Raw genomic sequence first — 15,557 nt, 5'->3', positions numbered from 1 at the left:
TAATAATAATAATAATAATTTATTTATATCCCACCCATCCCCAGGCACTCTGGGATGCTTCCAACAAAATATTAAAATGCAATAGACCATCAAACATTAAAAGCTTCCCTAAACAGGGCTGCCTTCAGATGTCTTCTAAAAGTCTGGTAGTTGTTTTTCTCTTTGACATCTGGTGGGAGGGCACCACTACTGAGAAGGTCTTCTGCCTGGTTCCCTGTAACTTGGCTTCTCACAGCGAGGGAACAGCCAGAAGGCCCTTGCTGCTGGACCTCAGTGTCCAGGCAGAACGATGGGGGTATTTTGAAATCTAATTTTCCGCCTTATTTTACTTAGTTTATCTCTGGGCAAACTATGTCTCACATCTATGATGACATACATTTTCATGAACTTGAGTCTATTTCATCCAAAGCACCTTTGGAATAGCTGATACAGGATGTTTGCCAGACACATTTCTAAATGGCATTGCCCCTGATATATACATTTTGCAATCAATGATCCCTAATAGAATGCATTTTTTGAATATTACTTGCAGATATATATAAATCTGCACACACCTTCTCCTCAGTATACACAGTTTTGTACACATTATTTGGTCAAAGAACTGTGTCCCAAAATTCAGAGAAGTATGGGTTTTTAAGGCTAGCTGTGCTTCAGTTTGCATATTTCTTGGGGAAAGTGTGAATTAGTTAGGTTCATGTTAAAATCTGAGCAGAATTTCTGCCTAGGAGCACACTACAATGCAATACAGTGGTACCTCGGGTTAAGTACTTAATTCATTCTGGAGGTACATCGGGTTACATACACTTCAGGTTACAGACACACTCCGCTAACCCAGAAATAGTACCTCAGGTTAAGAACTTTGCTTCAGGATGTGAACAGAAATCATGCTCCGGCAATGCAGCGGCAGCAGGAGGCCCCATTAGCTAAAGTGGTGCTTCAGGTTAAGAACAGTTTCAGGTTAAGAACGGACCTCCGGAACGAATTAAGTACTTAATTTGGGTTAAGTACTTAATTCATTCTGGAGGTACATCGGGTTACATACACTTCAGGTTACAGACACACTCCGCTAACCCAGAAATAGTACCTCAGGTTAAGAACTTTGCTTCAGGATGAGAACAGAAATCGTGCTCCGGCAATGCAGCGGCAGCAGGAGGCCCCATTAGCTAAAGTGGTGCTTCAGGTTAAGAACAGTTTCAGGTTAAGAACGGACCTCCGGAACGAATTAAGTACTTAACCCGAGGTACCACTATATTCTGTTGCATGTCCCATTAGTCCACCTACAATAGCTTCTATACAGATTGATGATGGAAAGTTTTCATGGATTCTAGGTTCAATACAATCAGCACCCTTATGAAACATCCAACAGTGTGAATGCAGGGAAAAGAAAAGCCATAGGATTCAGTTTCTGTCCAAAGGCACAGCAGCATAACTGGGCAATGCATCATAAAAAGGTAAAGGTACCCCTGCCCGTACGGGCCAGTCTTGACAGACTCTGGGGTTGTGCGCCCATCTCACTCAAGAGGCCAGGGGCCAGCGCTGTCCGGAGACACTTCCGGGTCACGTGGCCAGTGTGACATCGCTGCTCTGGCGAGCCAGAGCCGCACACGGAAACGCCGTTTACCTTCCCGCTGGTAAGCGGTCCCTATTTATCTACTTGCACTCGGAGGTGCTTTCGAACTGCTAGGTTGGCAGGCGCTGGGACCGAGCAGCGGGAGCGCACCCCGCCGCAGGGATTCGAACCGCCGACCTTTCGATCGGCAAGTCCTAGGCGCTGAGGCTTTAACCCACAGCGCCACCTGCGTCCCCGGGCAATGCATCATACTGTAAAGTAAATAAAGACTGAAGTTCAAATTCTGGACTGAGCCTCACCTGTCCAATTGTGTTAAGGCACAACATGCCCATCAACACCAAATGTGGCCTTGAGAAGACAAAATTGTCCCCCATCAGCAATTTGCTCCCCCCACCCCACTAAACAAAAAAAACACAACCACATGTGGCGATCTTGCCATAGATAATGGTGAAGAAAGCCTCTTGGTTCTGAGCAAAGGACCACTGTGATGAGGAGAAATCTAATTCCAAGTAGAAATCTTTCTACTTGGTTACCACACAATTTAAACCTGACAGTGTACTGGCCTTGAAAAATGATACCCCATCTCTTAAGGATTGAAAGGTGGCAGAAACAGCAGCAATTCTCTGCTTTGGACTAAAGCAATTATGAGCTCTTCACAAACTCAGAGACCAAAATTGATTTTCTTTTCTAGATTATCAAGATGTGGGAGAGGGGAGGTCAAGAATCCTGACCCCGTCTTGACCCAGCAGATTGGATTGTTCTCAAACTTATTCAATATTGAAAGGAACTGTTTAGCGGAGGAAAGTCTCCTTTCTCATTCTTTGGTTCTTGAAATCTTAAAGGTATTATGTTCTTCCCCGCCACATAATGGTTCTTCATTTCCGATGATACTGACAGATGTTTGAAGAAGCTTCTTTTCAAAGGAAGACAAAATGCCATGGTGGGTTTCACTCAAATAGAGGTGTGGAGTTTAGCAGCGGAATATCAACTCTAATGGCACTTTGCATGATCCACAGGCACGATTACTGCCCAAGTGTTCATTCATTTCAATGGAACTTGCTGTGCAAATTCATTTAAAATGAACAGAAGCTAGACAAACGGCAGTTTCTATTCGCTTCTGCCTAGGACCTGTTTTTTCAGATATCGCCAGTTCAGATATCCCCATAACAGTTAACGCGTAACTGATCTATGCTATTAAAGTATATGCTATTAAACAGTTACTGCGTAGCTGATCTATGGTATTAAAACTGATCTATGCACTGTAATATTTATATACAACTTTCTCTAGAGATACCCCAAAACAACACACATCAAATTTCATGGGAACCAGATCTAAAAGAAGCATAACCAGAAACCTTCTTATAGAGTTTAAATGTTGCTATATGGAATCAAAGTTTTCCTGGGGACAATGTATTTTATCCCCAAAATCTTTTTAATGCCTTATACAAAGTTAACCTGTTTTGCCACATAATCACCAGCTTAGCAGAGCAGCAAGTACTTTAAATCTTGCAGAATATAGCCTTTGTCTTAACAGGGTTTAGTGTAGAATGAACAGCATTGGAGATGAGGACTATTACTATTATTATCTGCAGTGATATTATTTTCTGAATACCATTTGGAGTGTTTTCATCCTAGGGGCCGATTCCAGAGAATCTTGCTCCATTTTTATTTATTTTCAGAGAGAGAAAGGATGCAGAAAAAAATGGATAAACAAACATCAAAATGTTAGCCTGATGCCTAATTTTCTCTATCATCTTCAGAATAGCCACCACATGACACCTACTTGTAAGACTTTCAATTTGAAATCCTTTGTTCTCATTGTCTAGTAATTGCTGTATTTGGTTGCAATCCTGACCCTGCCTGCTGCCTGGTGGCAGTTAATGCAGTTGTGGGCCGCTGTAGCATCTATAGCAGGGGTCAGCAACCTCAGACCATGTGGTGGGCTGGACTATATTTTTTTTTTTGGAGGGGGAGAATGAATGAATTCCTATGCCCCACAAATAACCCAGAGATGCATTTTAAATAAAAGGACACATTCTACTCATGTAAAAACATGCTGATTCCTGGACTGTCCGTGGGCCGGATTGAGAAGGCGATTAGGCTGCATCTGGCCCCCGCGTCTTAGGTTGCCTACCCATGATCTATACCCCTGCAATGCAAGCCAGCCAGCAGGGAAGCTGGGGAGCAGGAAAAGCACTGCACCAGGCAATTGGACCCATCCTGATGCCATTCTGGCAAGTGAGGCTGGGTCAGGGTCCTGGCCTGGCTCAGCCACTCCCTAGCCACAACGTGATCCATTTTGGGGCTTGCTACCAGTTGCACGAGACACGGGTGGCGCTGTGGGTTAAACCACAGAGCCTAGGACTTCCCAATCAGAAGGTCGGCGGTTCGAATTCCCAAGACGGGGTGAGCTCCTGTTGCTCAGTCCCTGCTCCTACCAACCTAGTAGTTTGAAAGCATGTCAAAGTGCAAGTAGATAAATAGGTACCACTCCAGTGGGAAGTTAAACGGCGTTTCCGTGCACTGCTCTGGTTCGCCAGAAGCGGCTTAGTCATGCTGGCCACATGACCCGGAAGCTGTATGCTGGCTCCCTTGGCCATTAAAGAGAGATGAGCACCGCAACCCCAGAGTCGGCCACGACTGGACCTAATGGTCAGGGGTCCCTTTACCTTACCAGTGGCACTTTAGTCTGTTCACACATTTCCTTGAGAATGCTGGAGCTCTGCTGTGGCAGAATGTCACTGGCGTCATGTGCATAGCTGCCCTCCCCCATCAATAAAAATCAATACAGATCTGAGGTTCTGCCCCCGCCCCAGCAAAAATCCTGGCTATGTGCATGACTGACATCATTCCTCAGGCAGAAGATGGAAAGGCTGAGTGGAGGAAAACCATTGCCCAATCTACAGGCATCCCAGGCTGGATTGCCTGAGACAGCTCCCATAAAAAAAGCTATGGAATATTTTTGTGTATGGCATATATTACCTATTACATAGAACAAGAATAACTAAAGAGCCTGAACCCTCCCCCCCCCCGCCCCCACTTTCATCTCCTCCCAATTTTAATTATATGGGACTTCATCAAATTCTTCCTGCATTTTTACTTGAAATGCATCTTCGCCTCTTTGTAAAATTCTAACTGTGAAATTACAAAACCGGAGCTTTAGACTCGCCTTTGTATCATTGCTCATACCAAAGTTGTGTTCAAGAAAATTCTGCTGTAATGCGTGGAGGACTGAGATGATTACAATTACTTGATATAAGTACTGCTATAATTGCTATGATTGAGATAATTAATCTATTATTAGTCTTCGAAGCGGCAATGGGTGATGAAGTGACACAGTTCTCTGAGGAAAAGAGATGGGAACCAATGCTGAATGGTGAGGGTTATGTTAGTTAGCCGCTTCTTTCAGAAAAAGAAGAAAAGGGGATGACGACACACTATGGCAGTTTATCCACTGGAAAAGTACTGCAGAAGAGCAACTTTCTCCTCACTCACTTTTTACAAGGCATCTGCATGATATTTTGAGCAAAATCTCCTCCTCGCATGTTTGCCCTTGTTCACTTTCCCTGTTCATCTTTAAAGCTGAGGAGATCCATCTTATTTTTTAACCTGTTGGAAGAGCTGTGGATGTTATCTGGAGTCCAGGAGACTGAAAGCAGAGTCGCTATTCCACTTGCTGCTGAAAATAGAGCAGGAATTATTGGGTGCTGCTAAATCATCAAAGTGAGGAAGCACCTCCAATTTATTAGTTGCAATTAGTTACACTGTGCTGTTATTTTGCATGGCTTAGCTGGAGAAATTCTTCTTACTCATTCATATGTGTGTGTGTGTGCGTGTGTGTGTGTGTGTGCGAGCGTGCGGATAGATAGATAGATAGATAGATAGATAGATAGATAGATAGATAGATGATAGGCATCATATTTATCTTGGCACCTGTTATGGCTCTGCATTTCATCTTTCTCCAACACCACCATCCAAAGGTGTAGCATAGCATAGGTTGCCAGTGCCCAGGGCCACACAGAGGGGAGGAGGGAAATGGATTCAACTGCCTAACAGCATCCATATCACCCAGGAGATCACAGCCACAGAGATAAGAAGAGTTTTCCCGTTGTCTGGAGATGTCACTTCTTGATTCACGTGGCGAAGCTGTTTTCAATGGAGCCCAGCAATGGAAGCACCCAGCTGTATCGAGGCAGCACCAGGTGTTGAATTTTTGTGCCCCTAACAATCTTGGACCCAGAGGAACCACCCCTGTGTCCCCCCCCCATGCTACACAACTGCTCCCATCTCACAACTGGTGGTGACTGCTGCCTGTCTAAGAGCGACCAACAACCTGAACATCTGCCCCAGGTTTCTGAGCAAGCCAGGCAGACAGTTTAAGCTTCCATGAGGCTCTATTTAAGCAAACCCCACTGTGCCATTTTCTCTCCCACTTAAAAGAAAACTGTATCAACAGATGTACAAGAGTAAACTCTGTTACTCAACAATTTGATCCAGAATAAGTCCATCCAAATTCATAGGAAAGGATTGCCATATTGCCCAAAGAAAAAATCCCGACAAAGTTGTTGAGCTGGACCAAAGTTGTTGAAGGTCTTGTTGGCATCTGTCTGTCTTAGGAAATAATGAAGGAATGTGCCTTTGGTGGTGAAGTTAGATTTAAATTTCCTTTATTGATTAAAAATCATTAATGTGTGGTCCATGGTATCCTTGTTTGTTAATTATCTGGAAATGCTGAGCTGTTACCCAGAGATATATTATCCATCTGTCCAACTGGTTTGCATAGGACACAGCCTCTGTCTGTACAGAAAGTCCTGGGATTTAGACTTCTTTATTCTTTGCTGGTTCCAAAGTAGCTGCTTTCAGTTTATGGTGTGTATCTCAGACATTGCCCCCTTTCCCGCCACAGTCTTATTTATGAGGCAGAAACCAGATCACAGCAATGAGAGCTTCCTACTTCCAGGAAATCCCCTGAGCTCTATTTTCAGACAGCGACTGTGGTTAATTAATGATTTGCCAGCTGCCTGTGCTAATTCTTTAGCACTAATATGGACAGATCAATTGTGCAGCTCTCAGGTCCTGCTTTGCCTTTGAGCTTAACTTAATCCAGATCCTTGTAAATGGAAATCACATTTTAATTGGTTTAACTTCAGCCTTCCGGATGGAGTGTAAAGGCAGATCTCATTTTCCTCATCCCAAAAATGCTTGCTTTGTGTAACACCTCATCTGACAAAGAATTCTGGACAACTCAAAAGCTTGTGTAGTATCTTGCAATGTTTTTGTTAGACCTAACAAAGCTGCCAACTAATGGTGGATTTTGGAACTCTCTCCAATCACATTGGTTGGCTAAGTCATTTCAAAATAAGAATGGGTTTATTTCTTTTCTTTTTCTTGTCTTAAAAATAGTCAAGCAGTTGTGAACACGTTTAGGCCAAGATGTTCCAAATTTTATGTGGCTGATGTAGCCTCAGATAGGCACACTTGTCAGGTTTGCAAACTTGTAATATCTTATGTTGGCCAAGTCAACTGTCTTCTGTAGAAAGTACTGGGATGCAACTAGTTTGCACTGGGGGCTGATGAGTCTGCATGGGAAAGAGTAGACTGGACTTTAACCTGTGTTGACTCTGCCTCAGGTGTTAGACAGATACTCTTAAAATTGCCTCCCACATTTCCTACTGTCTTCTTCCTCAGCCTTACCTTGGAAGGGCCAAGCTAAGACATTTTAGCATCTGAAGCGAACCACAAAATGGTGCCCCACCTGCACCACTAGGTAAGAAGGAATGAGTGAACATCTACATCAGGAACAGTGGTGGGAGGAGAACAGCAGTGCCTCCTATTGGCCAAGAAGCCACTGTAGACATGGAATTGAGGCAGGGCTATTGAGCGCACTGCAGCTGCTGCCGGCCCTATGGCGGTGGCAGGAGCAAGTGATGCATTCCTTAGAGACCAGATCTGCTAACTGTAGATTCTGCCGCCTAAAACAGTCTCCTCACCTTGTTTCATGGGTGGGCCGGTCCTATCTCCTATGAGCAAAGAGAAAGCATGGCTCTTTGTATCTGTCAGGGGCTGGACTGAGGAGGAATGGTGCCCCCCTGAACCTTCCTGAGAACAGGAGGACAGTATAGATTAAGAACAGTGGTTTGCAGAAGGGCATAGTTCAGAGACTGCAGAGGGGAAAAGCTGGGAAATACTGGAAGAGGAACAGCAGGAAGAAGAAACGCCGGGGGAGAGACAACTGACAGATTTAGTGTCTTTGGAGAGCATTCCTGAGCCCGCTCCCCAGACTAGGCATGCATTAAGAGTAGTAGAACAAAAAGCTCACAGGCAGAAAGATCATATCAGCCGGTGCAGGGAGGACGTAGGATAAGAGAGATGGCGGGGGTTGGGCTTTACTCGAAGCAACACCATTGTTGAATAAGGACTACATTCCTTTGTCTCTCTCTGTGAATACTGAATAAATTATGTGGTAAGGACTCTTTGTGTAATCTGCTTCTTTGGCCGCCACCACGGAAGGGGTAGGAATCCCCGAGCCTTGACAGTATCTCCACATTAGTTTGTTAAGGATCTTTCTTATCAAGTGTGTATTTTCTTTAATAACCTTTGCTTTCTTATTGTGATGGACTCAGATGCTGAACCTGAGGGATCCCAGCCTGCACAGGATTCCCCGCCTCCAGAACCAGCCGAGCCCAAAGGGTCCTCACCTGTGCTGGATCCTCAGGTGCAGGCTCCAGCTGAGTCTGCTCTGGCTCCTGAGGTGATGGAGGACCCATTGCCTGCAGGTGCTCCACTCTCAGCCCCGTCAGAGGAAGCTGAGGTTGCCTCTGGGTCCGGTAACCCTCCAGCCTCTCCTGAGCTGCAGAGGCTTAGGGCAGAGAGGCGGAGGGAACTAAGTTCCTGCAGGAGGAGTGCTCGCCTCCAGGCCAGGAGAGGTGAGTCACCTGAGGACTGGGGCTGCCCTATGCCCTGGGACAGATAAAAGCCAGCCAGCCCCAGTCCCAAGTTGTGGGAGCAAATTTGTAGGTTGCCAGTTCCTGCCTGATCCCTGTCCTGCTTTCCTGCCTGTGCTCCTGACCTCCCCTGACTCCCTGCCCAGCACCCAGCTTCAGCTTTTACGGACTGCCTTCATATTGCACCTTCAACCTCAGACTGGACTCGGACCTCGCCTCTCGGTTAATCCACGGGACCAGCACACTTATTTTCCAAACTCAGTATGATTACATCCAGGGTAAAGTATGCTCCTCCAACAGAGATTCAGTGTTCAGTTAAGCTTTTATGGTGCATGTTAACTCCAAACACTCTCCATCTTCTTAACACAATTTCTTGGGTAGCATTCAGGTTCATAACACATACTTTTCACCCAGGCTTGCAAGTAGGATGCCCCATAAGCAGAAGTTTTTCTTGCACTGGACATCACATTTGTGCACCACCCTACTTATTTATCTATAACAAATATTTGAATACTACCATTCATAAAAAGTAGTTAAAGCAGAAAAACAGATTGCCCACACCCTCCAACATTTATCCAATGAAAATAGGGACATCCCATTCCATAATGAAAATTTTACTATTTATACCCCACACATCTTACTGGGTTTCCTCAGACACTCTAGGCAGCTTCCAACATGTATAAAAACATAATAAAACGTTAAACTTTTCTTTAAACAACAACAACAACAACAACTTCACTATACAGGATTGCCATCAGATGGCTTGGGGGTCAGATAACTCCATACCCTCCAACATTTCTCCGATGAAAATAGGGAAAGGGAAAGTGGGACATTCCAGGATCAAATAAAAAAGCGGGACAGCTTTTCTAAATCAGGGACATCCTTGGAAAATAGGTACACTTGGAAGGTCTGGGTTACAACCATACATATATACAACAAAAACATTACTTTACTGGAGGCACTAATGGAGCTGTGTAATTCTTGGGGCAATATAAAAGCCTTCTATGGTTAGAAAACAGGTTGTGGTGTGAGAGACAAATACACCAAAATACATTTCACATCATAAAATCACACAGATCAGCTTTGTTTACCAGTATGATTTGTCAGAAAAGTCTTGTTTACTTGTGTTTTTAAAAAGGAAGACATTTAGCCAAGGGTGGTTGTCCTGCCTTTTAAAAATATTATTGTCTTTCAGTTTTTTCTTTTTGTTTTATGCTGGTTTTAATGTGTGTATATGTGTGTATTTATTGTTGTGAGTCTTTTTGATTTACTTTGGTTAAAAAAAGGAAAAGACTAATAAGTTTAATAAATAATAATCTAGAGAGATAAAAGGTCGCTGGTGCTATAAGAATTAAGCAATGTCATAAATTATCTCTTCTAAGGCCCAAGGGTGTGAGGAGTGGAATACAGGTGAGTCTGTGGAGGAGGTCTGGCCAAAAGGCAGAAATGACATTCTGTATGGTAAGAGAAATCCTTTCAGGACCAGGGGTGCCAACTTGAATAAATTATTGGTGGGCCCAGGTAAGCCCCACCCCAAGGAACTGATCACATGACATGGCACATACACATCATTTGAATGGGAAATCCCCTCATGTCTCGCTAATCTCTACAGCTCAGTTATTATTATAGTTAACGAACTTAATAGACACAAAAAGTACTGTCAATGACTGTGAATGCTTTTCCACAACAAATTACACGATATTTTATTAAACAGGTTGCACAAATTGATAATGGCATTAAACAATGTGGGCGTTTCTCAAAAATTATAGTGCAAAGGGTGCATTCTCTTTTCTTCATATCCTGGAAGGCAGAATTGCCAAGTACAAAGAGGCTACAATACTATACAAACTTATCTGAGCTTAGGTCTCATTGAATTCAATGAGATGTATTTCTCAGTAGGCATGTCAAGATTTGCACTGTAAATTAACTGTAAATTACATTTACCTTGTGTAGTTTGACCAACTATCAAAATGTATTTCAATCAGATTTTAATGGGAGCTATTTACTGGAGCTTCCTCAATAGGCATTTTTACCAACTATGTATTTGTACCATACTATTCTCGAAGTAGTGTAACTTTAATCTCTATTATTAAACGTTTGCATTAACTCTTAAATTAATTAAATAAATGCAATGTGATTAGTTTTTACTTATTTTATAGAAACAATAAACGCATGTGAAATATAAAAGTAGTTATATAGAAAAGCACATTTAATATGTGTCAGTTCATTTCCATGTGACTGTATGAATCTGAACTCAAAGGCTTTTGAACAATCAGGGTCCTTTCTTCATTTTGTAAAAATGCTTGCTTAAGGAAATATATTTGCAGATTATATTAGAAATATTTCAAAGTAAGGCTGCAGTCGTTAAAAAGTAAACCCCATTGAAGACTTGTAACATGCATAGGATTGTTGCCTTTAGAATTCTACAGAACCCTACAGGTGCCTAGAAATACAGTATGTTTCTAAATGGAAAAAAATAACAAGAACCCTAGTGCTCTGTCTTTGAACAGTATTAATAACAACAAAGTGCATTAATATAAATTTGACTTTAATTTTTTTTTTACATTATCTTAAATTGTACAGTTTAAGTTTGGCTCTCTTGGCCTCTACACCCATTGCTTACTATTATCAATTTCGAAATTAAATGTGTAAAATTGCCTGATTTAAAATGAGTCAAGAAAAAGCGTGTTTGTTTGTTTTTTAAATTTTCAGTAAGATATGCACAACAGAGACGATTTATCATTGAAGCACTTTGAGCAACTAACGCACTATATGAATATCAAATCCTTATCGATACCATAATCCGTTTCAATCTGTTTAAACTGGCGTATTCCAAAATGTTATGTCGCTCGCCGTTTGTATATATTTTTGCTGGATATTTTAAGCGATAGCATTAGTTGGACAGTGATTAAAAATAATAATTAAAAAGACAGATGAATTAAACGTATTGCTTATTATTAGTATTTTAGAGGTATTTTTCACAGCTGGATGTGACAGATATCATTAGCAAGAATCTTTAAACTAATTCTGGCGTTTTCCTGAATCGCGATTGGCTGGCTCGACGAACCCTCCCACTACAGCCTTCACCAATCCGTGCTGATCTTCCTACTTGGCGAGGGAAGCAGAGGCGGCTCTTTATTTGCATAACTAAAACATCAGCCTTGTTTCAGCAGACGAAGCCCCGGATGCAAAACAGGCGTACACGTCACACCAACCAGCATCGTTCCTGCAGCAGAGCGACGGCCACACCCACCTGGGCGTGACCAGCGCCTTCTATCCGCGGGATGTTATTTGCATGCGGCTCTCCTATTGGCTACTCCTCGAGGCGAAAAGGAGCGTTTGCCAAGTGACGTTCCAGAGAGGAGATCGGATTGCTACGAGCCGGGAAAGACTCGAGGCCACCCCGATTGGGCAGCTGCGCTGCTGCGTCACGGGGAGGGCGGCGCGGTCGAGTCAAATCAAGAGTCGGGGCGGGGGAGAGAACAATCGCCGCCTTCTGTGACGATGCGCCAATCAGGGCCGTCGAGCGTCATAAAATTCTAAGCAGATAAACTCGGAGCGCCTCTTCTTCATGCATATGCAGTAATGGGCGAGGACCAGAGTTACTTATTCCCTCCCTGCGAGGCTTTCTGCTCGAAGCTGCCCTCCTTCCTCCCGCCCCCTCGTTAGAGTAGGAGACACACGCTGTAAATATATTTTCCCTGGACTTAATTGCCACCCATTTGTCCCCAAACCGTCCAGACTTTCCTCCCCCCCTCCTCCCCACACGCCTTTTCTGTCTCCGCCGGTCCCACCTTAATTGATCTGATGTGTGGTCCTGACCTTTTTAGCTCCGCTTTCTGTAACTCAACGCCTCCCCCCCCCCCCATCATTATTAATAAAGTACAAGATCTGGAACTGATGGAAACAATTAGTCATACCCACCACGCGACTTTTTTTTGGGGGGGGGAGTGTTGCTAATGTTCCTAATCTTATTAGCTTAATGAGCCACGCAAAATGCAGGAAGGTTTGTTTCCTACAGATCAAAGGGAAATCGAAACCCATTGAGGTTTTCTTCCTCCCTACTATAAAGGAATTCGTCTAATTCTTCCAGGGGTCGGTGGGAACAAGAGGAGACCGTCCAGGAAAATGTTTTGAACCCTGCCAGTTGTAATGGAGGTGTCTTTTTTGTGGCGGTGGGGGCTGCTTCCCGCGGATGCATTTATCCTACAAAACGTTTCCACCCGCAGGTCAATTGCCCTCTGCGGATGGCTAGTGAGTGCGCCTCGGCCCGCAGCGCTGTGAGCTCGTAAAACGAACCAGATGCAGCTAAAACGTTGCATATGTACAATATCCATTCGGTGTGGTGGGGGGCTCTGGACAGAAAGGGCCCCGTCTTGGCAGCAGCACTCGTCGCCCTCGGAAAAGAAAAGAAAAACCTTGAAAAAGAAAAGGTGCTCCGCTTGTGGGGTCTATTACCTTCCATTTGCAAAAGCTCTCTGATTTATCAGATGCTATCTCGGCGGATGCCTTAGACCCGCCTTCAAAAGGCTTCGCGGGCATCTCAGCTCGGTGTTGCCTTTCCATATCCTGCCTGCGCTTTAAACTAACAACAGCCACATGAAAGGGGAGAGGAAATCGAGGCAATTGTCTTCAGCTGCTGGAACCATGTCTGTGGTCTCTTGACCCGGGGGCTGCTCTGGGTTTTAGTGGCAAAACGGTTATTATTCACAGACCCGCCTCCCTCCATCTCCTTCTCCCTTCCCCACAGCAATAACTTTTCCGCGCAATAAATTAAAAGGCACATAGCCTGTGGTCCATTCCGGAGGGGCGTCGCTCACATCGCGGCCCCCACCCCGCCGCCAGAGGTTATGGCCACATCCAGGGCTTTGGAAAGAAGAGCGGTCAATATGGGGACTCATTAAACGGGGATCAATATTAAGTTCTGGAGACGCTTTGAAAGGAGTCGGTCGCGTTACCTTTCGAGATAAAATAGTGCAACACGGGACCTTGACAAATGGCCTCAGGGAAAGCGAGCGTTGTCAGCCGAGGCAATTCAAAGCTCAAAGATTGCGCGGCAGCTTAACATTTTAATTTCCGTGTTACTTTCACAGGAAATGCACGGGGATGTTAGCGTTTGATAGCTACAGTGCGTGCACGACCCAGATCGAGCCAAGGATTTTAAAATTGTTTTGAACTGGAAGGACAAACACTTGATTAAGGTTGCCACACTGAGCTCCGTGGGGTTCACTTTTACTAGATCTGTGTAGGGATATAATAATAAATAATAATAATAATAATAATAATAATAATAATAATAATAATAATAATAATAATATAGCTCAGAGGTGCTCCAGTGGCTTCGAATATATATAAAAACATACTTTCGAGTAATACTCCACACCTCTCCCAATCAAATCAATGAGCTCTGACGTGCTGGATTTGATCTTGCCTGACATGTTTAATAGTTCCTCGTAAGTAGGAATAGGGGGTCTTGCATGGTTTTCCCCAAACAATGGAAAACTAGACATTTCTTTTGAATTCACAAGCTATAAGTATTAAGTGTAGCCTAGACTGGCAAACTTTTGCATTCTTCTCGATGCGGGGAGCTTCTTCCGAGGAATGCTTTCGCAGTACTGGGGGACTTGCTGCTTTTAACCTTAAGGCTGCAATCCTACCTACAGTATTAAGCTGGAAGCGCCTTTGAACTCCAATGAGCCTTACTTTGCAGTCGATACGTATAAGGCTTGCCCTGTAATCTTCTTAACACAAATTAGGAGATCTCAACACCAGGCTTCCCCACTTTACCACCTCCTTCATCGGCTTATTCCTCAAAAGTTGTTTTTCCACATGGTGAATTTTGCGCAGGAGCTCTGCAAGAACGGAAGCTGGCGAGCTCTCGTTTGTCACTCCTGCTCCTCTTTAGCTGACGAAGAATTCTAGACAACTCGAAAGCTTGCACATTACTTTGTGTGTATGCTATCCTCGTTGACCTAATAAAAGCGTTGCCCTAATACAGTGTTCGTTTGTGTCTGTGTTAATTTTCACACGTGCTGTATTCCGAGGACAGAAGTTAGTTTCTCCAACTCAGTTCGGTGTTTGAGATACTTTGCCGTCCTAAGTCAACTCTCCTGAAGAACTTCGGTATCTTTCGTCGCTGGTGAAAATCGCGTGTCCCTTTTTCCAGCGCAAATTTTAGCCCGGCTGATAGCTGCAATTTCTTTTTTAATTCTCAGAAGGAGAATTTCAGTTACAGTAGTTGTCAGAAGGGCCGGGGAGAGAGGAGAAGACGAGCGAAAAGCATTCCGATGGATTTTTTCCCCCTTTTCATTTTAAAAATGCTTTTCGAAATCCATTATTTCCAGTGTTTTTCAATCCCGGAACGTTGCCGGATCATAAAACACTTCCAGACATAAAATACCAATTTGCTGAAATGTCAAGGCCTGGACGTCTCGCTCTCTCAAAAATAAATAAATAAAGGATCCTGGAGCTTAATTTACAGCACTTGCGGGCGGGAGCGGGGTGGAGTCGCTAGAATATACCCTACTGAAATTCGCGTAAAATTACACGCCCGAATATACACTTCCCTGCAGGTGTAAATATTATGTTGCACTGTTGTTATCCGCAACCCAATAAGGAGCTCAAAAGGAGTGACTTTTAAAATACTGTGTTTTTGTTGTTGTAACCAGCCCTGGGACTTTAGGGTGAAAGGTTAATAATAATAATAATAATAATAATAATAATAACAACAACAACAATAGCGCACTCTGCTTCAGAACATTCTCCACAATCTAGTTTAATTTATGGATTTTTGGGGTTTGCTTTTTTAAAGATTTGAGTCTATCTCGATCAAACTCAGGGTCAACCCGAGCAATGAAACGTGAGAATCGGGCTGAAGGGTTTCTCCCGCCCCTCCTCCTCGTCTTGCGTTCACCTTCAGCCCCTTTCCTCCTTTTCCCTCTCCTTCGTCTTGTCCTGCTAATAATGCCAGATGCTCACTTTATTTCAATATGCCTTTTCAGAAATCCGCCCCCTCCACTCCTCTCGACTGTTAATCCTCTCTA

At 43.7% G+C, this 15,557-nt stretch overlaps 1 long non-coding RNA gene across 1 annotated transcript; it reads left to right on the top strand.

Annotated features, from left to right (window-relative positions):
• The first annotated feature begins 7,046 nt into the window (after window positions 1-7,046).
• Window positions 7,047-12,546, top strand: LOC310828520. The gene is made up of 3 exons (XR_014556996.1): window positions 7,047-7,337; window positions 9,897-9,975; window positions 11,486-12,546. It is a non-coding gene; the product is annotated as an uncharacterized lncRNA (long non-coding RNA).
• The last annotated feature ends 3,011 nt before the right edge of the window (window positions 12,547-15,557 follow it).

This window comes from Podarcis gaigeae (genome assembly GCF_964106915.1).
Source record: "Podarcis gaigeae genome assembly, chromosome: 12".
In the NCBI taxonomy this organism is placed as follows: domain Eukaryota; kingdom Metazoa; phylum Chordata; class Lepidosauria; order Squamata; family Lacertidae; genus Podarcis; species Podarcis gaigeae.
This window is presented reverse-complemented; position numbering and strand designations above follow the sequence as displayed.